General features: G+C 39.9%; 2 pseudogenes; one reads left to right on the top strand and one right to left on the bottom strand.

The window, feature by feature from the left end:
• The first annotated feature begins 14409 nt into the window (after nucleotides 1-14409).
• Nucleotides 14410-22891, top strand: LOC118729728 (annotated as a pseudogene).
• On the bottom strand, nucleotides 20157-21473 carry LOC123653289 (annotated as a pseudogene).
• Nucleotides 22892-24264: the final 1373 nt, after the last annotated feature.

Below are 24264 nucleotides of genomic sequence, written 5' to 3' on the forward strand. Positions count from 1 at the left end.
CCCTCAGTGCAGACAAGTTGGTCCATATGTTGCTGGGGAAAAGTCAAGGAAGTAAATGATGCATTTGAAAATGATTTCCAAGATATTGCAAACTTTGTTATGTAGAAAATTTGTTTCCAGGTGATTTTGGATTATTGAAGTTTTAATCTTGGAAATTGGTATTATTTCTAAATTTCATGCTCTTACATTTTAAACCTTGCCTGAGCAAGTATGTCATGGTCTGCAGTATCAACATGAAGAAGCTGACTTTTTTTTTTTTTAATAAGATGATCAAATATCTGTTTGTGTCCTTATTACCTATCATGCTGTGCTTGAATGAGGTATCTTAAGAGTAATAAACTACATTTTAGATATGGGTGCTACATTTTATTCTATGATGTGATGTTAGTTTGAAATGTAGATAACTTTATAAAATAAATTAGTGTGTAACTGCTTTATTATAATCATAATAAAGAGCTAATATGCTAATGGTCAGGAGGCAGAACACATAATGACTGTGTAATGATGGAGGCTGCCTGCATGTGCTTGGCGGGGTGTTGCTCCAGAGTCAGGTCGGAAGTGAGGTGGCACCCGGAAGAGGCGTGACCATCTGTGCCAGGGAGGGTGAGGTGAGAGCCCATAGTGCCCCTCTCACCAGCCCTTCGCCACCCACCGCTGGCACTCGGAGTGCCCCGCTGCCCACCTGCCAGGGGAAGGAGCACAGCCCAGGCATTGCTCCTGAGATAGGGCGGAGGCTGGGAGGGGCCTAGAAAAGGTGGGACCAGCCCAAGGAGACTCAAGGGACTAAGGGCGGGGCTTGAAGCGGCCAGAGAAGGCCAGATTGGACCAAGTGCACTGGAGCTCTGGGTGAAAAGGTTCGGGTGTCAAGGCAGGGCAGCAGGTGGGTGGGCCGGGCCATGCAATTTCACATGCTGGGCTCCTAGTCAGTAAGAAAAAAAATGGCACCTTTGAGGTAATGTCCTCAGTGTCATTCAGACTCCCTTACAAAATGATTCCTGTGCAATTATCATAGGCTGACCTTGAGTTTCCCTGACCCTGAAAAATAAGTGGAAAGAACAACATTTGTTTAACAGAAAGGAGAAATTGAAATATCTTACGATTATCTGGGAATCAGCAAAAACCTCAACCATCCACCTGGTACCCAGGGATTTATCATCTAGAAATCTCTCCAGGTGATGGACTATTGAATTGATGGTCTGTTCATTGTCACAGGCAGCTGTGGAACATCAGTTTCTGGACCAACTACTGACCTGTCTTACAAATAAAGAGATTCTTGGACTATATCTAGAAGATAAAAATGTATTTCTAGCCCCTCATTATGTGTGTGTGTTATAAGTTGTTAACAACCCCATGAATGAGTGATGTTCACAATATCATGTTCTCAACTGCCCTGCTCAGCCCTTGTAGAGTCCTACCTACAGCTTCTTTTATGGACTCAATCCATCTCATATTTGATCTTCCTCTTTCCTGCTGCCTTCTATTTTCCCCAGCATTATTATCTCTTCAAAGTAACTGCCTGCTCATGATGTGCCTGAAGTAAGACAGCTTCAGTTTTGCCTTTTTTTTTTTTTTTTTTTTAACCTCCAGTGATGTTTCAGGCTTAACATGCTCTTGGATCTACTTGTTCATCTTTCAGGAAGTCCAGGGTATCTACCGTACTTCAAATAAGACAATCATGTCTAAACACTATGACAATTTTTCTTTTGAAGAAAAGAAAGCATTAGCATCAGGTTTCTATACAGAAATGTGATTTTTAGCACAGCCTTTATTCTCATGAAACATAAGTTGACTAAGATCAGGAAAGATAGGACTCAGTAAATGTAAAGTACAATAAAAAGAAATTGCTGGTATCTTGATTGATACCTTCAATCTAAAAGGCATCACAGCTTGCATATTGGAAGTATGCTACTTCATTATAACTAGAAATTATTTTATTGGCTTTGTTATACTCCATTTTTAATAAACAGAGTTCTGCAGTGCAGCAATATGCATTAAATATTTACTTAAAGCATCAACTCCCTAAAAATCTAATTTTCTAACCAAACTGATGTAATGCAATTTTGAAGAATAGAAAACAAAGGAGATTTTAGTTTGAAATTGGATATGTCTTTAAATATTTTAAAAAATACAAAAAGGAGAATAAATTATTTTGTGTGGATGGAGTAGATAAATCTAAGATGGAAGGATAGAAGTTGCAAGGAGGTGTATTTCAGTGTATATGGAGACTTTTTCTTAAAAATTAAAATAAGATAGAAATGGGCTCCTCAGAAACTGGTATTTTTTTTGCACTCAAGATATTGTGACAGAGAAGTGCAAACTCTATGCCACAAGTGCTAAACTGGGTTTCCAACCTACTTTTTAAAAATAAATTTCACCCAAAGATATTTATTGATTTTAGAGATCAATAAAGGAAAAGGAAAGAGGGAAAAAGAAAGAGAAACATAGAAGTGAGAGAGAAAACCAATCACTTGCCACCCGAATGTGCACTGACCAGAGATCAAAACCACAACCCAAGTATGCTCCTGACTGGGATCTGAACCCACAACCTTTTGGTGTACAGGAGGATGCTCCAACCAACTAAGCAATGTAGGCAGGGTCAGATCACAAATCTTTTTGGCTTTGTGGGCCTTACTGTCTCTGTTACTACTGCTTCACTGTAGTTGTAGGGTGAAAGCAAGCCTCCATAATCTATGACTGAATGGGCACGGCTTTGTGCCAATAAGACTTTATTCGCAAAAAGAAGCACTGGGACAGATTTGGTCTGGGAATTATAGCTTGTCAGCCATGTTACATCTTATTTTCTGAATTAGATTTGAGCAGGATTTACACATCAGCCAACTCCCTTCAGTACTTAAATTTCAGTGTTAGTAGATTCTTTGCTCATGGGATAGGTACCATTTGCCAGAAGATCCTTTCAGGTTTAGCTATCCACACCCACCTGTCATTCAGTTGTGCAGCTAGGCAATTACAATGGAAAAAGACTCCTTAGATGAGATTTAAGTTTCATTTGACCCCAAAGAATGGAGGATGTGACAAACATTTTTCAAAAAGGAAACCTGGGTATGAGCTCTATGACCCCAACGTGAAAGAGTTAATATATTCAATACTTGGTGTTGATGACTCTTGTTTAGGCCACCATAATGCAAGGGTTCTTTTACCAGCCTTATAAAGGGTTCAGCATTCTGGCGAAAGGGGTTGTGCATAGATGATTATAGAGTCCGGAGAGAAAAGATAATTTTGAAATGCATTGGGGTCAGAGGAGCTGCAGATTAAAGTCTCTATCTTGACCAAGGACCCGTGCTTTTATTCAACACAATTTATCCTAAAGCATGGTGGAAATATATACTTCAAAGGGTAAAGTATCAAAGGGTAGAGTACAGAAGCATCATCAGTTTGGGGAATTGCCTACAGCTGTTCAGGTGTTTGGCCAACAGGAGGCAATAAAATACCCTGAACTTTCTGGCAGCTAACAATTCCATTCAGGTTTGGAGGAAGTGCCGTTAGCCTTTTCCAACAGGTAAGCTATATATGTGGCTCACCCTTGTTGAGCCCCCCAAGCTTCACCAACCTTTTCGTAAAACTCTTGTAATTATTGCATGCTGGAGTTGGTTCTAGGCAAGCTGTACACAGGAATGGCATGTTCATGGACCGGGTTGACAGGACAAAATGCTGGAACTGTTGGCAGAAAGCTAAAGTCAATAGCAAAGGCAAGTGAACACGGCTTGCAGAGCCCAGCAGGGAGGCCGCAGACGGGTGGCACGTTGTCACAGGCAGGAGACCCTCAGCCCAGAAGCTCGGAAGTAGCTGTGCCTTCAGGTAGAGAATTTCTATTATTCCCATTGCTTCCAAATAAAACATATTTTAAAAAATTAAATCTGCTTTTTATTTTATGAAGAAGCCACTAGTTTGTTTTTTTGTTTGTTTTGTTTTGTTTTTATGGCCCCTCTATTGAGAAGGTGTTGGAGAAAGTGGTGTTCTTATATGTGGAAATATTTAAGTGTTAGCTATTTTAAACTAAAAAGAATATTGGCTGACTTAAAAGTGAATAAATGTGCTTAAATATTTTTTAGAGCTTTTCTTAGGGGATATTATTGCCATTATTTACAATAATTTTCCTTCTGCTCAAATCCAGAGGATTCACAACTGTTTAGTTCCCTTCTACCAATTCCCTTTCCACAATGACAAACAACACAGGTGACCAATGAGCAGTGAACATGATTATTCCTCTGCATGTCTCACTTTGCATCTTGTGTCAAGTCTGGGGCACAGAATGTGTAGAAAACCCGTGTTCTCTTTGATGGTAATTGTGTGAATTCCATTCACGGTCCACACGTTGACAAGAAACTCTAGGTCACTTTAGATTAAGGCTCCTGTTAAATAGACCTCACCCAGCAGAGTCACAGATGTGTCCCTTTCTCTTTTAGGAAGATTCCTTTCAAGCAAGCAGCTTATTTCATTTGCCTGTTTGCTACAGTTTCCTGTGGTGAGTGGATTGCCTACAAGACCTCCAGTTAAGGGTGTGGGAGGGAACTTAGGAAGGATCAGGCACCACTGGAAAAAGTTACTGGCATAGAGCTTTGGGGGAGGAGCATTTCCCAGGCACCTCAGGGCCAGGAGCCCAGGAGTGAGAGTGCCTCTGGGAATGAGTTGGCAGACACTTCTGTTTGGACAGGACTCTCTGCAAAGCAGCTCTAAAACAATCAGCCATCTACCAACATTAGTTAAAAATCAACTCTGCCTGAATATTCAAGAGAGCCAGGCATTTTAAATCACCTGCTTCCAATCTGACTATCCTACCAGGTTCACAGTACATACTTTCATTCTTTTAGGCAACCTGGGAACCATTTCCAAATTGAAAGTTTCTGGTTTAACTCCAATTCAGTAAGCCATCCATTTGATTAGCTCTGGTTTCAACAAGCCAATGATTTTGACCTTATTTCTCTCTCTGTCTCCATTCCATGAAATTTTCTGGGAATTAGGATGATTCTGTTTCCCATGAATCCTGGTAGAGCTAGAATGATGGCACCCGGTGCTGTTTTCTTATTTCTCAGATGTATGGCTATGGCTAAGATAAACAAACACCTCTTGGGTAAAGGTTGTGTCTGTAAGAGAGAGAATTTTTTCAGGAAGAAGCTTTTATTTTCTAAACCACAACAACTCTCCATCTGTCCCCTTACTCTTCATTGTTCTTCTGAGCCATAAGCAGCACCACAAACAAATCCACCAGATGCTGAGGATTAGAAGCCAGAGATGCTCTGGACCATGGCCACCACCATTTTCTCTTTTTGGAAAAAAAAAAAATTGTATATATTCATGCTAGGAAAATTGGAGTTTCAAGTAAGCAGAAAATGAGAAACTACATGTTGTCTATATCTCATCATTCAGAAATGGCTATTTTTAAAGTTCTTTTGTTTAATCTTTCATTTATTTTCTATACGTGTCTACTTACACATTAAACACAGATGTTATTAATATAGATATTTTTATTACTCACATTTCCTACTTATAGCTATCTTTTTGTGTGAATTTGTATGTCATACTATTTGAAGCTTAGTATTCCCTCATTCAAGTTATTTTTGTATGCTGATTTCTGCACTCATATTTAGTTATTTGGGTAGAATAACCTGTTAGAAATAAAATACAAGGTAGAAAGGTGGGGGGACTTGGAAGATTTCATGCGTTCCATTGTGAAATTGACTTCCAGAAAGGCTGTTCCTACAACTGGCTTTCTCCCCAGCCCCTGGGAGGGATCATTTCCCACGTAGGCTGACTGGTATGGTGCTGTTCCTGTCCCGGCACCTCTGCACCTCTCTGGAGCAGTGGCCTCACCCATTTCTGGGAAACCTCTGCCTCCCAGTGTGAGCCCATGCGCTGGTGGCTGTGACCCAGGCAGGCTGACCAGTGAGTACACACAGCCTGCTGCCCGAGGTGACCTCTCAGAGCCACTGCCTGGCAACAGCACTGCTGTTTGCACTGCCAGAGAGAACGCTGATTTTTCCTTCAAACTGGACGTGAGCCATGGGAGCACGCAGAGGCCTGGGCCCTGACACGGCCTTGCCATTATGTGGAGCAAAGGCGACACCGAAACAGAGGAATGGTCTGCAGACAAATGGGGTCATGATAGGGTCAGCTGAGCCCCTCACCCAGGTCTGCCTGAATCCAGATTCACCGTGGACGCTGGGGGCTGAGCTGGTACATTTCATTTGTACTCGGTTACTTTAAACTTTGAACTAGGCTTTCTGTTTGTTTGCTTTTTTATCATTTGCAACTAAAGTCACAGGGAACTTAGGTAATTTAAAATGTTGGCTACTCTGGTGAGTAAAATGGCACCTAGTTGGTTTAACTTGCCTGTAGTTATGATTCTTATCAATTTTTATTTTATTTTATTTTATTTTATTTTTTTATTATTATTTTTTAATATATTTTATTGATTTTTTTTTGCCCCCTCCCTTCCCTCCCACACATCCCCTCCCTCCCCAGAGTTTTGTGTCCATTGGTTGTACTTATATGCATGTATAAAAGTCCTTCGGTTGATCTGTTATCTCCCCCAGATCTTCCTCCCCTCCCCGCTGTAATTTGACAGTCTACTTGTTGATATACTGTCTCTATATCTATCTTTTGTTCATCAGTTTATAATGCTCTTTATTATCCACAAATGAGTGAGGTCATGTGGTGTTTCTCTTTCATTGATTGGCTTATTTCACTCAGCATGATGTTCTCCAATTCTATCCAGGTTGCTGCAAATGATGGGAATTCCTTCTTTTTTATGGCAGCATAGTATTCCATTGTGTAGATGTACCATTGTTTTTGGATCCAATCATCTGCTGACGGACACTTAGGCTGTTTCCAAATTCTGGCTATTGTAGATTATGCTGCTATAAACATAGGGGTGCATATATCCTTTCTGATTGGTGTTTCTAGTTACTTGGGATATATTCCTAGAAGCGGGATTACTGGGTCAAATGGGAGTTCCATTTTCAGTTTTTTGAGGAAATTCCACACTGTTCTCCACAGTGGTTGCACCAGTCTGCATTCCCACCAGCAGTGCACAAGGGTTCCTTTTTCTCCGCAACCTTGCCAACACTTGTCGTTTGTTGATTTGTTGATGTTGGCCATTCTGACAGGTGTGAGATGGTACCGCATTGTTGTTTTGATTTGCATCTCTCGGACAATTAGTGACTTTGAGCATGTTATCATGTGCCTTTTGGCCTTCCTTCTGTCTTCTTTTGAAAATATTCTATTTAGGTCCATTGCCCATTTTTTAATTGGATTATTTATCTTCCTTTTATTTAGTTGTATAAGCTGTTTGTAGATGTTGGAGATTAAACCTTTATCAGTGGTATCATTTGCAAATATGTTCTCCCACACTGTGGGCTTTCTTGTTGTTTTGTTGATGGTTTCTTTTGCTGTAAAAAAGCTTTTTATTTTGATGTAGTCCCATTTGTTTATTTTCTCTTTAGCTTCCATTGCCCTAGGAGTAGTATCAGTGAAGAAGTTCTTTTGGCATACGTCTGAGATTTTGCTGCCTGTGGATGCTTCTAGTATTTTTATGGTTTCCCGTCTGATGTTTAAGTCCTGTATCCATTTTGAGTTTATTTTTGTGAATTGTGTCAGTTGATGATCTGTTTCATTCTTTTGCATTTGTCTGTCCAATTTTCCCAACACCATTTATTGAAGAAACTGTCTTGACTCCATTGTATATTCGTGTCTCCTTTGTCAAATATTAATTAAGCATAGTGATTTGGGTTGATATCTGGGTTCTCGATTCGATTCCATTGATCTATATGTCTGTTCTTGTGCCAGTACCAGGCTGTTTTGAGAACAGTGGCTTTGTAATATAGTTTGAAGTCTGGTATTGAGATCCCTCCTACTTTACTCTTCTTTCTCAGGATTGCTGTGGCTATTCGGGGTCTTTTATTGTTCCAAATGAACTTTTGGAGAGTTCTTTCTAGGTCGGTGAAATATGTCGTTGGTATTTTAATGGGGAGTGCATTGAACCTATAGATTGCTTTAGGAAGTATGGACATTTTGATGATGTTGATCCTACCAATCCATGAACATGGTATGTTCTTCCATCTCCTTACATCTTCCTCTATCTCTTTTTTCAATGTCATGTAGTTTTCCGCATATAGTCCTTTACTTCCTTAGTTAAATTTATTCCTAGGGATCTTAATTTTTTTGGTGCGATGGTAAATGGAATTGCTTTTTTAGTCTCTGTTTCTGCAGTTTCTCTGTTGGTGTATAGAAAAGCCATGGATTTCTTGGCATTAATTTTGTATCCTGCTACATTGCCAAATTCATTTATTAAGTCAATTAGTTTTTTAATGGAGTCTTTTGGGTTTTTTATGTACAATATCATGTCATCTGCAAATAAGGATAACTTTACTTCTTCTTTTCCAATTTGGAGGCCTTTTATTTCCTCCTCTTGTCTAATTGCAATGGCTAGTACTTCCAGTACTATGTCAAACAGGAGTGGTGAGAGTGGGCATCCCTGTCTTGTTCCTGTTCTTAGAGGGAATGGTTTTAGTTTTTGCCCATTGAGTATAATGTTGGCTGTGGGTTTATCATATATAGCTTTTATTATGTTGAGGTATGATCCTTGTACTCCCACCTTGTTAAGAGTTTTTATCAGAAAAGGGTGTTGGATTTTATTGAATGCTTTTTCTGCATCAATTGATATGACTATATGATTTTTGTCTTTCAATTTGTTTATGTGATGTATCACGTTTATTGATTTGCAGATATTGTACCATCCTTGCATTCCTGGAATAAATCCTACTTGGTCATGGTGTATGATCTTTGTGATGTTCTTCTGGAGTCGATTTGCTAGAATTTTGTTGAGAATTTTGGCATCTATGTTCATGAGGGATATTGGCCTGTAATTCTCTTTCTTTGAGTTGTCTTTATCTGGTTTTGGTATTAGGGTGATGCTGGCTTCATAGAAGGATTTTGGAAGTGTTCCTTCCTCTTGGATTTTTTGGAATAGTCTGAGTAGAATAGTTTTTAGTTCTTCCTTCAATGTTTGGTAAAACTCTCCTGTGAAGCCATCTGGCCCTGGGCTTTTGTTTGCTGGAAGCTTTTTGATGCCTGTTTCAATTTCTTCCCAAGTCACTGGTTTATTGAGATTTTTAGATTCTTCCTGATTGAGTTTTGGAAGATTATATTTTTCTAGGAATATGTCCATTTCCTCCAGGTTGTTCAGTTTGTTGGAGTAGAGTTGTTCATAGTATTTTGTAACAATTCGTTGTATTTCGGTGGGGTCTGTTGTTATTTCACCTCTTTCATTTCTGATTTTGTTTATTTGGGTCCTCTCTCTTTGTTTCTTGGTTAGTCTGGCTAGAGGTCCATCTATCTTGTTTATCCTTTCAAAGAACCAGCTCTTGGTTTTGTTGATCTTATGTATTGTTTCTTTGGTCTCTATGTCGTTTATCTGTGCTCTGATTTTTGTTATTTCCTTCCTTCTACTTACACTGGGCTTTTCTTGTTGCTCTTTTTCTAACTCTTTGAGTTGTAGAGTTAGATCATTTGTTACACTTTTTTCTAGTTTTTTGCAATAGGCTTGTAAGGATATGAACTTCCCTCTCAAAACTGCTTTTGCTGTGTCCCATAGATTTTGGATTGTTGTGTTTTCATTGTCATTTGTTTCCAGGATGTTTTTAATTTCTTCCTTGATTTCTCTGGTAACCCAGTCCTTGTTTAATAGCATGCTGTTTAGTCTCCATGTGTTTGATTTCTTTGTATTATTTTTATTGTAGTTAATTTCCAGTTTTATGCCATTATGGTCTGAGAAGATGCTTGATATGATTTCTATCTTCTTGAATTTGAAGAGACTTTGCCTATGTCTCAAAATGTGGTCTATCTTTGAGAATTTCCCATGTGCATTTGAGAAGAATGTATATTCTGTGGCTTTGGGGTGGAATGTTCTGAAGATGTCAATTAATTCCATCTGGTCTAGTGAGTCATTTAGGATTGATATTTCTTTGCTGATTTTTTGTTTAGATGATTTGTCGAAGGGTGACAGTGGGGTATTAAAATCTCCTCCTATGATTGTATTGCTGTTAATCTCTCCCTTAATGTCCTCCATCAGTTTTTTTTTTATGTATTTGGGTGCTCCCATATTGGGTGCATATATATATTTACCAGGGTTATTTCTTCTTGTTTGATTGCTCCCTTTAGTATTATGAAGTGGCCTTCATTGTCTCTTGTTATGTCCTTCACTCTGAGATCTAATTTGTCAGATATAAGTATTGCTACCCCAGCTTTCTTTTCATTTCCATTTGCCTGGAAAACCTTTTTCCATTTCTTCACCCTCAGTCTGTGTGCATCTCTTTTTCTGAGGTGGGTTTCTTGTAGACAACAGATGTATGGGTCTTGTTTTCTTATCCAATCTGTTACCCTATGTCTTTTGATTGGAGCATTTAAACCATTTACATTTAATGTTATTAATGATAGGTACTCATTTGATGCCATTTTTATTCTATACCCCTGTGTTCCTTCTTCGCTTCCTATTTCTTTATTTTTACAGTAGACCCTTTAGCATTTCTTGCATTGCTGGTTTGGTGGAGATAAATTCCTTTAGTCTTTTTTTGTCTGTGAAGCTCCTGATTTCCCCTTCAATTTTGATTGATAGTCTTGCTGGGTACAGTATTCTTGGATTCAGACCCTTTCTTTGCATGACTTTGTATATTTCATCCCATTCCCTTCTGGCCTGATAAGTTTCTGTTGAGAAATCAGTTGTTAGTCTGATGGGGGTTCCTTTATATGTAACTTTCTGTCTCTCTCTGGCTGCTTTTAAGATTCTAACTTTGTCATTGGTGTTTGCCAATTTAATTATAATATGTCTTGGCGTCGGTCTTCTGGGATCCATTTTGCTTGGGACTCTGCGAGCATCTTGGATTTGTGTGGGTTTTTTCTTCTCTCTCAGTAAAATTTTCTGTCATTATTTCTTGAAATACGTTTTCCATGTCTACCTCGGTTTTCTTTCCTTCCGGAACCCCTATTATTCGAATATTGTTTTGTTTTGCATTGTCCCAAAGCTCCCGTAGGCTTTCCTCCTGCTTTTTAATTTTTTTTTCTAGAAACTGCTCTAATTGGGTATTTTTTTCCATCTTGTCTTCTAGCTCACTGATGCAATCCTCTGCTTCTTCTAGTCTGCTCTTGATGCTTTCTATTGAGTTCTTCATAGTAGCGATGTCATTTTTCATTTCATCTTGAGTCATCTTCATTTCCTCTTGGGTTTTTTTCATTTCCTCTTGGGTCTTACTCATATTGTCAAATTTGTCTTCCATTCTTTTTAGCCATCTTAAGATTGTTACTCTGAATTCTTGCTCTGGTAGGTTGCTTGCCTCTATATCGTTTACTTCCTTTTCTGGTGAAGCCTGCTTTTCTTTCATATGCGGGCTGTTTTTTGGTCTCCCCATGATCTAGGATGTCTGGTTGTGTAGTTCTCTCTCTCATGCTTTGATTTAAAGGCACAAAATACAACACAACCAGGTACAACACCCAAGGCACTGAATAGAAATGTGTTTGCGATATTAATAACCACCAATAAGGGTCACTAGAACCCAGCTAACAAAAACATATAATCAAACAAAAAGCATAGGCAAATCAATCTTATAAAAGAAAAGCATACAACTTCAGTAAAGTTAACATTCAACATACAACTTCAAAGAGTTAGAGAGAAAGACTGTTTTGTTTTGTTTTGTTTTGTTTTGTTTTTAGGACAACTGCGAGGGAGGTGTGAATGGGTTTGAAGCAGGTGGTTGGAAATTTGATATATACAAGTAGGGTGAAATTTTAGGAGGGGGTAGACAGAAGGAATGGGGGAAATCTAGAGCAGGAAAGGATTAAGATAAACAGGGTATCAAAGGAAAAGATTGGAAAGAGGGTGAAGGCATAAAGGAAGGGTTGAGATAGAATAAAGCGTTGGAGAAAGAAGGATAGATAAAGACTGTAGAACAGTAATCCTGAAATTAAAATATATATATATATATATATATATATATATATAATCAAATGAAATAAAAATAATAAAAATAAACAAAAGAAAATAAGATGAAAAAGGTAAATTAGTAGTAGTAATAATGTTGATTACATATACAATGTAATAATTATCAAGATAAAATCAAGTGAGGAAAAAGAAAAAAAATAGTTTCTTGAGTAAACATTGCAAATAATGAAAACAAAAATAAAAAACAAAAATTAAAAAATTAAAAAAAATAATAATAAAATTTTAAAAATTTAATTAAAATTTGCAGTAATGAAGGTCATTCCCTTCCTCTATTGTTATGATCCAGTCCTGATTTTTAGGCAGGTTTTGCTTTGTTTTTATTACACTAGAGTCAATTTGTGGATTAGCTTCTGGGGGCAGTGTTTCTAGGTTGACTTCCAGACTCTAGAGCCTCTCCAGCTTCCCCCCCCCCCCCCCCCCCCCCCCCCCCCCCCCCGCCCTCTCTGAAGCTGGAACTACGAAGGGGGGAAGGGGGCAGGTCCAAGCATCTGCAATCTCCCGCAACTCTCTGATATCCCTCCAAACAAGATCCAAATGTGTTGCTCTTTAGATATCTCCCCTGTTAGGAGCCCCGTCCACTTTCAAGGGTGACAACCGCCCAACAGCGGGGGCTTCTACTTGTAATCACCGCCCTTGTCCTCCAGCTTCCGGGAGCGCGCTCTGTGCGCGCAGGCTTTTTGTTTTCGCCGCGAGCGCTCTCCACCCTCTCCCCGCGAAATCCGACTTTTTCGCTGAGCAGTGGGGCAATCCTGTGAGGGCAGGTGTTCTCACCGCCTGGGATCCGCATTCTGGGGGTCACAGATGCTTGGTGGTCGCTGCAGCTGTGGATATTCAGGCCTCTGACACGATCCTATCTTCCTCTCAAGATGGCGAGGTTTCCCCGTCCAAGCCAGTAGGTAGCTCCGGGCAAGGACACAGCCCGCGTGGGTGCTTCCCTGTGAGGGGCACCTCTGTCAGCAGCCCCCCAGCAGTTTCTTCTGGTGTTCGCTGTCTCCCAGCTTGCCGATAAACACTCACAGCACAAGACCCTCAGTTGCTGTCTCTTTTTGCTTCGGGAGAGGGCTCAGAATCCGCCCATCTATTCTTCCACCATCTTACTTCCTCTCTCGATTCTTAACAATTTTTCATATACTTAGTCACTTGTTTTACTTTTGCAAATTACCTTTTCATATTCTTCACCCAATTTTTAAAAATCAGAGTGCTTTGATTTTGTAATCTACTTACTGATAATTTAAATTTTTTAAAAGCAAAACCAAATAGCCCAAAGTCTACAGACACAGAGCCCAGGGTGATGAAACATAACTTTATGTTATGAGATAACCTGTGTCACATTGTTTTACATACACTCTACATACAACACAGAAAGCTTCTCATCAAGTTGTCATCATCATCATCATCACCAACTGATGAGGATAAACAAGAACCTCGCTAGAACTTTCTTTCTGGTTCTTTCCAAAGTTAGTGTATTGCTAGCTGCCTTACCCTCGGCCCAGGCACCTGGCAGTTGACAAAGGCTCAGGCCCAGAATGCGGGCTCTCAGGCTAACTACACATTGTTAGACTTTTTCTCAGGCTAACTACGCATTGAGATGAGGAAGGTGGCAGCTTAGTAATTATGAATCAGCCCAAAACACCAGTCACCTCAGAAGCAGGCCACTCCTGCATTCTTGGCACTTGTATTCCCAGAAGCTCCCCCCTAACGAGATTTCTGCTCTTCCTAAATATAAACCTTACCCAAAGGCAAGTCCTCTTAGCCACACCTCTGAGAGGGAGAGAAGCAATTTTCTTAGGCTGGGTTGTCAGAATAGAGCCCAGGGCTAGACTCCTCAGAGGGGTTGGACAGTGCAGAGGAAATTTAAGCCTGAGTGTGAATGTAATAATACATGTATCTAAGCTGAAAGGCAATACAAGCATAGACATAATTAACCTTGAAGCGTGACTGCTGCCCTAAGCCATGGACAAGGTTGTTCGGGAAGATCCTGTGGTTAACGGACAGTTGACCAGCCAGAGGGAATGCACTACTGGAGTTCATAAAGCTTATTACTGAAGTGGGTCTTTCAAGGTAAACCCAAGAGCATGAGAGTAAAGATAACAATAATAATAAGTGTTATGCAGGCTTCTTTAGAACTAGGAACAATTCCAAACAGCAAAATATCTCCAAATATATTTTCAGTTTGATTATACATGCATTTGCTTAAATGATCTAAAAACAGAGCTTGTAGAGACTGAGCCAACACCGCCTTGCACTCATTCCTAAAGTAATAAGTGTCCAATAATGGATAACTTGCTTGATTAAACTGAGACGAGGAAGAACATTTACTATTGGACAATAAAGGGAACAAGATGGGAGGTCGGAAGGGCCGGGTTTATGTCCCTGGACACTCATTAGCCCTGTGGATCATGGATAAGTTGGTACTGCCCTGGAACCCAGGTACTTAACTGCTTTAAAAAATAATAATAATAAAAAGTCGCATGCAACTGATCAAGCCTGTCTCTAGCTTCCCTTACAGGACTATTGTGAGAATCTAGGGGGATATTTGTTAAGAAAGTGTTTTTGAAAAGAGACCATACATCATTATTTTTAAGTCAGGATAATTTCATAGCATGTCAAGCAACAGGGAGAGGCCAAGCTAGGATTGAGTTTTCTTGGCAATATTCTATGTGCAATTTATTATTAGATTTAACAAAAATCCACCCCAGTGCTTTTTCATATAGAAGTACCTATAAAATGCCTTTGCATCATACCATTCAAATAGAGGCCTTAATATGTTATATTCTGCCTCTCTACTTAAAGTCATGTCGCACAAATCTTTGGGTATTCCATGGAGGAATTAAGAGGGATCAGAACACAGATACAGTTACAGTAAAAGCATTATTTGCATTTCTTCCAAATTGACGTGTGTGTTTTCAATCATAATATCACAGGATGCCGGATTCAACTCAATCCCAGTGTCTTCTTCAGAGGCGGGGATGTGACCGCCATGTACACCCTGAGAGCCCCTCACTGCCAGGTGATGTGCATCTTCCACCCCAAGTGTCTGCTGTTCAGCTTTCTCCCTGCAAGCCTACCTAACGGCACCTACAAAAGGTAAAAGATGGTGTTTCCTGATTGGAGAAATCAATCAGTTTTCAAAATGGAAGCAGGTGTGTGCACAGTGGTGCAGCATCTCACAGAACTATGCTTCTCAAATCGGGTTCAAGGAATCAGCTAGAATAAATCTTCCATTAAGTAATTTCTTAGGCTGATGCCCAGACCTACTGGTCCAAAGGGCTTTGGCTTGGAAATCTGCATTTTAATCAAGTGCTGCATTCACTTGCAGTAGTAGAAGCTAGCCATTTTCTATCAAAGGTTTACAAGGAAAATGCTTGTGAATTGTCAGGTGAAGCGATTGTTTCACTAAGGGATTTAATAACAGGTGTGTATTTCACCAGCACAAGGACTCATGGTCACAACTGTCGATAGCACCTTCTTAAGAAAATAGAATGGAAAGCAAGATTTTGTTGAGACTATAATTGAATAAGACCCAGAACTTGTGATCTTGGGAGGGGCCAAGTCTGAATGGTGCTTATCGTAAGACAGTTGGGTCATGTAGGGTACATATGGGGAGTGAATTTATATTTTTAACAGGTAATTTGGAAAACTAAGAGCACTGAAAAAATAGTTGGTAATTAAAAATGTTAATAGGTCATAAAGTTGCCTAAACACAGCCATAGTTTGCTTATATTTTTCTTTAATTTTGATCAATGTCCAGAATGAATGTTTCTTCATCATTCCCATTTCCACATTTATAATTCTTTTTTAATCTTCACTCTATTTAAATAAAAAAATAGTACTTAGACAATCATCTGATTCTGCATATTACACCTGTGCAGAAAACCAGATTTGATGTGAGAGGTATTAGCTTTTTAAATACAGTTGAGCTAGGTTCAATAATCTTTCTTAATAATGAAATTACCATTAAGATTGACATTAAAGATGGAAAAAATATAAGTACAACCAATGGACACAAAACTCTGGAGAGGGAAGGTATGTATGGGGGGGGGGGCAAATGTTAAAATATGTACACAGATAATAATTTAATAAAAAAATACTTTTAAAAAAAGATGGAAAAAAGCCTTTCATCAGGTGTGGACTAGAAGGAGGTAATAAGCAAGATAAACACCATATGTAGATTCAACTCTCATGACTGACATAATTTCTTTTGTGTTGTTAATTCTCACCCAAGGATATTTTTCCTTTGATTTTTTTTCAGAGAGAATGGAAGAGATAAAGACACAGAGAAACATCGATATGAGAGAAACACATGGATTGGTTCCCTCCTGTTGGTGCCCTGATCAGGGACCAGGTTGGGGAGTAACCTGTAACCAAAGTACGTGTCCTTGACTGGAATCAAACACAGGACCCTTTGGTCCATAGGCCGACACTCTACCCACTGAGCCACACTGGCCAGGGCTGTAATTTCTTTTTTGTTTATTTGATTACAGAGAGAGCAAGGGAGAGGGAGAGAAGGATAGAAACAATAATGATGAGAATCATTGATCAGCTGCCTCCTGCATGCCTTTTACTGGGGGGTCGAGACTGTAACTGGGTTATGTGTCCTGACCTGAAATCCAACTGTGACCTCCTGAGGAGGTCATAATTTCTTAAGTAAATGAAAGCATATATAAAAATAATCACTAGAGCCAGAACGGGTTTGGCTCAGTGGATAGAGTGTCGGCTTGGGGACTGAGGGGTCCCGGTTCGATTCCAGTCAAGGGCATGTACCTTGGTTGCTGGTTGCGGGCATATCCTCAGTGGGGGCGGTGCAGGAGGCAGCTGATCGATGATTCCCCTCATCGATGTTTCTAACTCTCTATCTCTCTCCCTTCCTCTCTGTACAAAATCAATAAAATATATATATATATATTTTTTAATAATAATCACTAGAGAGGAACATAATTCCCCCAAAGTTTAGGACCTCAGGAAACATCATTAACTCTTTGATATGACTGACTTTCTTTACTTAAAAATGTGAGTAGAAAGGAAAACAAGACTGAAGTTTGGCATTACAAATACCATTAAATATTAGTGTATTGCCTCTAAGAATGTTCTTTCCAGCAAGTGTCGGAGAAGCTGCCCTGTTTTTCTTATTGCTGGCTCTGTTTTTTAGTGTGCAAAAGTGCTAGACATTTCCTCAATGTGCATTTACTCCTCTACTTCCTAAGTGATGCTGCTTTTCAAAACAGGTTTGGTTGCTTCTTGAAAGACAGTGTTACAGGAGCTCTGCCGAGAGTGCCACGGACAGGTGCCATTTCTGGACACTCCTTAAAGCAATGTGGTCATCGGATAAGTGGTAAGGGGCAGATTGCTCAGCTCAATTTGAATGAATAATGAGTCTCCCCTAAGAGTAGCTTCTGCTCCAAGTCCGTATTCCTGCAGATATTTGGAAGGGAATGTTGAGAAAGATGACAGAGGGGTAGTGCTCTGGGCAAATCTTCTTGTCTTTAGTCCACACATGCTTAGTGAGTCTCTATTATTTATGACCTTAGCACTGCAGGGTAAGAGTTGCAGAAAGAAAAAGCACATTCAGACAGTGATCTTCCTTTGATTCCTGAGAAGAATCTTAAAGAGAACCCAGAGGGGGTGATCCCAGTGGTTCCTCCTGATTTTCACCCAAGGTGATTTTGTCGTTTCTCCAGGGGCATTTGACAATGTCTGGAGACTTTTTTTTTCAGTTGTTACACTTGGGGAATGATGCTATTAGCACCCAGTGAGGAGATATCAGAGATACTGCTAAACATTCCAGGGCACAAGGAAGGCCTCCAGCAAATATACTCTACCCCAAATATCAACCTGTATAACATCTGTTTTTCTAAGAAAGCGGTCATATATTTGAACTTGAGAGAATGGCAATGCATCTTTTCATTTTTTCTCTTGCTTTGGTAACCCTGGAATGGCCACAGGTTTCAGGCTGGCTGTGCCTGGGTGACCTGTGAGGTCGCAGGTGTCTGGTGTACTGCCCTAGGCTCATCGCACAGTTTTGGTGCAGGGCAAGGAATCTGCTTGGCTGCGGGTTCAGTGGACATCAGGACACATGATAGTAATTCAGAAGTTTTATATATACATATACATATACATATACATATACATACATATACATATATATGTGTGTGTATGTATGTATGTGTGTGTGTGTGTATATATATATATATATATATATATATATATATATATATATATGCCTAAATGACCATCACATCTGAATGGATGACCAAATGACCAAACAGACTGTGTGGGGCAATCAGGCCAGCAGGGGTGTTAGTGAGGGACAACCAATAGACCGAGCAGCAGGCTGTGTGGGCATCCAGGCCAGTAGGGGAAGCAGTTGGGGACTACCAGGCCAGCAGAGGGGGCAATAAAGGGTGACCAGGCTGGCGGGGGGTTGGTGGGGCAGTAAGGGTTGACCAGGCCAGCTCTGTAGGGGGCAGTTACGAGCAACCAGGCAGGCAGGGAGGTGAGCAATTAGAAGCCAATGGTCCAGCTGAACCAGTTTGGCTCAGTGGTAGAGCGTCAGTCTGCGGACTGAAGAGTCCCAGGTTCGATTCCGGTCAAGGGCATGTACATTGGTTGCGGGCACATCCCTGGTGGGGGGTGTGCAGGAGGCAGCTGTTCGATGTTTCTCTCTCATCGACGTTTCTAGCTGTCTTATCCCTCTCCTCCTCTCTGTAAAAAATCAATAAAATATTAAAAAAAAAAAAAGGCAATGGTCCAGGATTATGAGAGGGATGTCCAACTGCAGGTTTAGGCCTAAAGGTGCAGTTGGACATTCCTGGAGGGGACCTGGATTGGAGAGGGTGCAGGCTGGGCTGAAGGGAACCCCCCCCACTCCCATGCACAAATTTTGTGTTCCGGGCCTCTAGTCTTTACATAACAGTAGCTAACATGAGGATTCTAAACTGCAATGGTATTCACTGAAAAAGGTTTTTAGAATACTTGCTGTCAATTTGGAAGGAAGATATATTTAATCTCAGAGGATTTATATGCAATTAAGACTTTTATCCACTTTTATTTAAACAGAGGAAAATAATATTAGAATCTTTATATTATTTCATTTGGTTTAGAGATTTCGCTAACTAGCTAAACCAAATTTAGGAAAATGTTATTCAGTTTCCCAAGAAAGTATTTCTCTCATTCCAGTCTTTCTGCTTCTCTCAATAGAGTTGGAAAGTTATCATTATAGCCTTTTTATTGGGGCTTTAGAATAGAGATGGGGTTTCATGGTTAAATAATAGAATATAAGGTACTTAAATAATTTCACATATCAGTTTTCCATGAAAACCTGTCTTGGCATAAATTAGCCATTTTACATTGAGCTTTGTAAAAAAGCAAAGCATCATAAATATATGCTTTTTGTGTAGCTGGGATGTACTTAATTTTAAATTGGAAACTCAAGAAAGCAACTAAGAACTCTTTATTCCCAGGTGGAACATAAAACCTTAGCAACAGAGCAAATAAAAATATCTGAATAACTGCCTGCCAGATAGAATGTCACAATAGCTCCTTAGCATTTTATATAACAACCCCTTCCAAGTCCAACTGCCCCTTATCTTTCTATTATAGAATAACAACATAGAAAGTGCTGGCTTCTTTCTTCTCCAAAAGTCTCAGATGAGTTTCTATGGGGCTAAGCTTCAAATTTACCTTTACCAACTGTTCTCTCACTGTCACCTTCAGTGAGTTCTCTCCCTCCGCCCCCCATGTTTCTCTCTGTGTAAGAGTTCTGAAACAGCCATCTGTAGTTCTAATCTTGGGTCATCTTTCATTCTTTTTCCCCCTCATTAAACTTTGTTTCAAATGGGTCTCAAAATTCTGTGACAGATTTTGGTCAAATTGTTACCATGAAAAAGTACTTATTTAAAAAACTAATAACTTAAAAACTGATATACACAGACCACCACCACCACCACCACCACCAAATGGTCCACAAAACATTCTCCTTTCCTCCTGAAGGTTAAACCTAAATGGCCAATAGATAAAAACAGTTCTGAGCCTGTTCTCCCACCCCTGAATAAGACCGGGTAGCAGGTATTGGGGATAATATTCATTTGACCTTCTGGGCTTTCTGAGTAGATGTGGTGACTGACAGCGCCAGCTGCCTTCTTGTCCACTATTTGATGACACCCACAATAACTGTCTGTCTTATGTCACAAACAGCAAAATGGCCCAGAGGATAATCAGAGAAACTGAACACACAGGGGCTTTCCAGGAATTATATTGATGGGGGCAGCATCACCAGATTTCTATAACTTTGGGCCGTTTTCCAGCTTTTCCCAAGAATTTTGATCAAGCTTCTCCTTCAGCTCAGCAGACTTGTAAGCAATGGGAGCTGGGTGGTAATCCAGCACAGGTGAAGAGCCAGCACTGATCTTGTCTGGGTGGGTCAGGATAATCATCTGAGCTGTGAAGCCAGCTGCTTCCTCTGGTGGGTCACTTTTGCTGTCACCAGTCCCATAGCCACTGCCAACATCTTTGACAGACACATTCTTCACATTGAAGCCTACCTTGTCCCCTCTCAGCACACAGGGACAGCCCAGTTGGGTCATGTCCTGGAGGGACAGACACAGAGGCTTGTCAGTTGGACTAGTTGGTGGCAGGATTCAATCCAGAGCTTCAAGCATGTTGAACTTGAAAAGTTTGTTGTTGCTAATACCCACATTGAGAATATTTTTTCCATTGATTTTTAGAGAGAGTGGAAGGGAGGGGAAGAGACACAGAGAGAGAAACATCGATATGAGAGAGACACATGGACAGGTTGCCTCCCAGAGCACCCCCACCAGGCTGGGAATCGAGCCTGTAACGGAGGTACATGCCCTGGACAGGAATCAAGCCTGAAACCCTTCATTCTGCAAGCCACCTCTCTGTCCAAACAGGCAAGGGGGAATTTGAAAACTTAATAATAAAGCTTTCCTGCCAAATTAAGTGATCAGCATTTTCGTGTGTTTTTGCTGCATTCCCAGATAATTCCATAGCACCCTGAAGACACAAAATTCACTCTTCTGGATTCTGCGACAAGAGTGGGCAATCTTTTTCTTGACAAGGCAGAGAATAAATATTTTAGGCTTTATAGGTCTGGAGACAAAGTCATGGATATTACATAAGTATGTATATATAACTGTTTAAAATGTAGCCATTAAAATATGGAAACCATTCTTAGCTCGGAGCTATACAAAGACAGGCAGTAGGCTGCATTAACGTGCAGGCCATAGGCTGCCCACACCCATTTCCTGTCAGGAAGCAGGATTATTACATGTGATTTTTTAAATGTGGGGATGTTGGGCTGAAAACAACCACACTCACAGTCGTGCTAAGAAAGTATTTCTTTTGGCATGAGACACAATAGTTTACTTCCTTCTCTTTGCCTTTCGGTATGCTGACATTGCAGTGTGATGATCATGGGGTGTAGGGGAATGGAAGGGGAAGAGGGTGTAGGGAGGAATAAATGGTGATGGAAAAAGAAAAAAAGAAAAACCCCCGAGATACATTATTTTAAAATATAAATATCCATCCAGTAATGTTGTTATTAAACACACACACACACACACACACACACACACACACACACACAAAAAAACAACAACAACAACAACAAACAAACAAACAAAAAAAAACCAAACAGGTTTACTTGCGTCCTGAAAGACAGCTTTAGAGAAACGCTGCTGAGGGTAAACATGACAGGAGCCATTTCTGGACATTTTTTCAAGCAATACCTACACCACATAAGTGGTAAAAACCTTTACTAGAATGAGTAAATACTAGCTATTGCCCTGGCCTCTGGCTCAGTTGGTTGTAGTGTTGTCCCTACACCAAAAGGTTGTGGGTTCGATTCCTGATCAGGGCAGATATAGGTGGCAACCAATCAATGTGTCTCTTTCACATAGATGTTTCTCTCTTTCCCTTCCCTCCCCTTCCCCTCTAAAGTAAAAAAAAAGTCACAAAACATGAAGATTTCTAAAGACACACACACATACATATATTGTATATACTAGTTATTGTGATGTATATGTATGGTCACATGACCTTATGGCTATAAAAGAAAACCCTGACATATGGAAATAAAGTCTCCTAATGAAGTTCTTTCTCTGTGGAGTCAAAGTTAGCATGCAGGTGTGTATGCCTCTTAGCCCCACCGTAGTTTACCCAAATGTATCTTACAGGCCCTATCTCATTACATCAGTATTCAGCATTCATTTTTCCCTCCTTCACAGCTGAAAATTTTAGAGGAAAGTTTTTATTAAACCTATTAATTCAAACCAAAGGCAGCAACTGTTGAGATGTCACTTGTCTTAATAGTCATGTCGATACTTGAGTTGGTTAGTCTATCAGCCAGTCACTGGTGTTAAGGAGACAAGCGAGGTTGGGTCAGCAAATCGCAGAAAGAATTTCCAAGTCTAATATTGTGTCCCTGTAAGAAGGACATGGGCATTCCTTTTCTGTTTCCATGCGAGAGTAGGAATGAAGGAGATTAAAATAAAAACATCTGAGGAAAGTGGGTGAAGGGGTTGAGAAGGTAAGCCAGGAGGGACAGTGGCTACAGGAAAAAGTCTCCACGTGGCCCCAGAGTCTGAAAGATAGCATCTTTTCTGCTTTTTTTCCAGCCTGTGACACAGAAGTTTATGAGGGCCTGGACAAGGAGATAGCTCTGTCACCAAGAATGCGGAGGAATGCCAGGGCAGGTGCACAGATGACATCTGCTGGCACTTTGTCTCCTAGGCAATGGGGCAGTTTCCAAACCCAGAGCACAGGCGATTGAGCCCATGGACATGACATTATCTGACGGAGAGCAAAATGGGGATTCCTGAAAATTAGTTTCATCAACTTGATACGAACATTTCCTTTTAACCCATGAAACATTTCTATAATAAATATTTATAGTTTTCTTCATGAAAAGTTCTACCTTTTAAAATTGGTAATTTTGAAACAATTAAAATTGGCCTGATTATTCCATTCCCAGCCTAAAGGATGCTCTAATCTGACCCCATATTCAAAACAAAACAAAACAAAACAAAATGAAACAAAACAAAACAAAACTACTTGTACTTTGCTGAAACCGGTTTGGCTCAGTGGATAGAGCATCTGCCTGCGGACTGAAAGGTCCCAGGTTCGATTATGGTGAAAGGCATGTATTTTGGTTGCGGCACATCCCCAGTAGGGGGTATGCAAGAGGCAGCTGATCGATTTTCTCTCATCTATGTTTCTAACTCTCTATCCCTCTCTCTTCCTCTCTAAAAAATCAATAAAGTATATATTTTTAAAAATGAAATAGTCCAGGGATAAATCTATTATATAAGAATGTAAAATGATTTGTTCTCTAATGATTAATCTGTGTTCTCTTTTTTTTTTAAATGGTAGGAAAAAATTCTAACTTTTATATTTAGAAATATGTTCAGATGTTCTAGATTTGTACAGTAAACTATAGCTACATGAAATCCAATGGGAATGGGGAAATAAGTTCAAATGACTAGCATTTGGATTTTAACTCTCTGCCCTCTTCATTCACAAAAAAAAGCAAACAAAATATCAAAGATTTATTTCAAAAACAATGATAAAACAAAACAACCCCATCCAAATGAATCATTAAGTTTTATGTTTAATATTTAAGCATTTTTCTCTTTAGCTTACCTCAAAATACACCTTCTTACATATTTTACATCCAAGATATAACAGTGTGAATAAACCAGGAAATTGGGAGTTGCTAGGCATTACAAAAGAGAGAAGTCATTAATTCCTACACCCCTATTGTTCTCTCACCCCTCTCTCACGTTGTCATTTTACTGATGAAAAATTGAGTTGGCAAAATTCACAGAACCACCAGGTCTTGGCAAAGTGGGGACTCCATCCAGCTCTCCAGCCTCCAGATCAATGGTTTTCAGAATAATTCCTTAGCTGAATGCCTCAGGCAGTCTCCAAGTGGGAATGTCTTATCATCTGATGGTTTTTCTTACTTGCATTTGGAAGAATAAAATATTTTTCTATTTTTGTTTTATTTTCAGTAACATTAGTCTTTTGAAGAATACCCAAACTGGGACACCCACCAGAATAATGAAGCTCAATGAAGTGGTGTCTGGATTTTCACTGAAATCTTGTGCACTTTCTCACCTGGGTGAACTATGATTTCCTTAACGAGGTGACTGAACCATTCAATAACAGTTGTGATGGTAGGTCTGATGGGCCTAACTTAGGGCCCTCATTTTATGTTCACTGATGACATGGACCCA

Source organism: Pipistrellus kuhlii, unplaced genomic scaffold (assembly GCF_014108245.1).
Source record: "Pipistrellus kuhlii isolate mPipKuh1 unplaced genomic scaffold, mPipKuh1.p scaffold_m20_p_3, whole genome shotgun sequence".
Classification (NCBI taxonomy): domain Eukaryota; kingdom Metazoa; phylum Chordata; class Mammalia; order Chiroptera; family Vespertilionidae; genus Pipistrellus; species Pipistrellus kuhlii.